The sequence below is a fragment of the Triticum aestivum genome, chromosome 1A (genome assembly GCF_018294505.1).
Source record: "Triticum aestivum cultivar Chinese Spring chromosome 1A, IWGSC CS RefSeq v2.1, whole genome shotgun sequence".
Taxonomy (NCBI): Eukaryota; Viridiplantae; Streptophyta; class Magnoliopsida; order Poales; family Poaceae; genus Triticum; species Triticum aestivum.
Window position 1 is genome coordinate 568,174,306 of NC_057794.1, and position 2,664 is coordinate 568,176,969.

The following is a 2,664-nucleotide window of genomic DNA, read 5'->3' on the forward strand; positions in this document are numbered from 1 at the left end:
CTGATCTTCATGCTCAGGTGTTTCACATTTCTAGGAAGATCAATGGGATTGCCCACAATATGGCTCAACAGGTTCTTAGGCCTTATCTAGGACCTGACATATGCTGTTTTGCCTCAGCTCATCGAAATGGATCTTACCCTGTAGTTTTTCTTCTTTCCAATTTTCAGTTTCAGGGATTTGTAATCCATGCTGTACACTGTTATTGAGCTGAATAGTAAAGTTTGGCGCTTTGTGCGCCTTCTGTTGTTCAATTTTTTTTTACCAACACCGCTCTACGTTTTCAATACACCTCCAGCTAATACATTGTTGAGACTGGAGTTCATGCATATCCTGTACGCACACTTCTAGGGAGCATCTCCGGGGCGGTGCGCGCTAGCTCGTCGCGGCACACCGCTCCTTTTCAAATACAGTTCTAGCTCATGGACTCCGATCCTCAGTAGACGCTATCCAGAGTGCCTTGTAGGTGGTATCGTGTATTCTTCTACGGGCGTGTGACATCCGCGTGAATTACATTGATGTTTTTTGTGCTAAAGAGAAACACACACGCATCTTCTATATCTAAATAGCTAGCCCCACTAACATATTTCTCTCAACATGCAAGCATGCCACATCATTAAGCAACATGCATGGCAAAAGGCCCACCACAACATGCATTCATGCACATGAAAATGTCCACCTCAACATGCAAACATATATTAGATATTTTACAATACATTAATCAAACACAATAAAGCATATGGATTTGCAATTTTAGTTTTCGTAGTATCACTATTCACGTTCTATAGAAATCACGTATCATTGAAATGTATTGCAAATAATCCCGCAACAACGTGCGGGTTATCATCTAGTATATTTAGGGTCCAAGTCATTTTGTTGTAGCGTGCGCTATTGATGGTCAGCGCACCCCTACCGTGTAATGGGCAGGCATATTTGGACCTTTTCACTTCCTTTTTATTTCCTTTTATTCTCTCTATCCCCGCCGACGACAATAAATGATCGCTTTTCACCCGAACACTTGATATAGAACGCTCATTTCCAATACCGCTTTATGTTCTCGACACACCGCCAACTCACACATTGTCGAGATTGAAGTTCATGTGTACAGTGTATGGACACGTCTAGGAAGCATCCGCGGGCGGCGCGCTAGCTCGTCGCGACGCATCACTCCTTTCCAAATTCAGTTCTAGCCCACGGATTCTGCTCCTCGGTAGCCGATGTCGAGAGTGGCATGTAGGCGGTATCATGTACTCCTCTATGGGCGTGCGGCATCCGCATGAATTACAACCGCCGATGTTTTTTTGCGAAAGAGAAACACACACATATTGTCCTCACTCACACGCAAAGGGACACTAGCCCAAGCCCCATCAACCCGCACCGATAAGAAAATACCATAAACACCCTCGCTACTGCCCGAGAACTACAACAATACCAGACCTCACTCCCCAAACCGCTCGAGGGGCAGGACCGTCCGCCCGTACCCAAATGTTTATACTAATACCCCCTCGCCTCACCTCTCTGCCGCTCAGGTCACCTTCCCCGCACCTGCCTGCTTAGACTTGTTTAACACCCAGTACCGCACCACCGCTTCCTCCTCCCTTCTCCGGGTGACATCGCCGCAGACCGGACCGGCGGCGAAGCGCGGCCTTCCGTGCTCCTCAGGATGCTCGAGGAAAATGCGGGTGCCCACATCGGCGGCGAGCAGCGTGACAAGGTTCGAGTCATTTTGTTGTAGTGTGCGCTATTTACGGTCTGCACACACCTACCACGCAAGGGGCAGTCCCATTCAAATCTTTTCACTTCCTTTTTATAGTTTCAGTTATACTTTTCTTCTCCCCATCCTCGCCGGTGACAAGAAATGGTCGATTTTCTCTCTGAAACTTGGTATAGAAAGTTCATTACCAATACCAATTTATGTTGTAGATACACCTCTAGCTCATACATTGTCGAGATTGGAGTTCATGCATATCGTGTACGCACGCCTCTAGGAAGCATCTGTGGGCGGCACGTGGTATCTCGTCACGACGCATCGCTTCTTTCCAAAAACAGTTCTACCTCACAGACTCTAGTCCTCACTAGATGCGATCAAGAGCGGCGTGTAGGTGGTATCGGTGGCGACTCTAGAATGTAAACGGAGGACACACTTGAACAAGTGAGGAGGTGCTTGGATGGGCCTAGAAGTAGCCGATTTGCTGGGCTGGGCCGTTATCATCACTAGTAGTAAAAACAAAACCCATCTGGTTGGAGGGCAGGCTCAAGCCTGTTAAAGCCTGTACAGTAGATTCGCCTCTACTCCTCGGCGGGTGTGCGGCATCCGCGTGAATTACAACCACCAATGTTTTTTTTGCACGACGCATATATAAGCGGGTTAACGGGTCACACCGAAGAGCACCCGTGCTGTCCTCACTCACACGCAAAGGGACAGTAGCCCAAGCCCACCAACCCACACCCGATAGGGAAATACCGAAAACACCCTCGCTGTTGCCCGTGAACTACAGCAGAACCAGACCTCACTTCCCCCTTCCACTGGAGGGACAAGACTGTCCACCCCAGCCCAAATATTTTTATTAATAGCACCTCGCGTCGCCCTTGTGCTGCTCAGCTCACCTCCCCGCGCCTGCCTGCTTGGACTTGTTTAACACCCACCACCGCCCCCTCCTCCCTCCT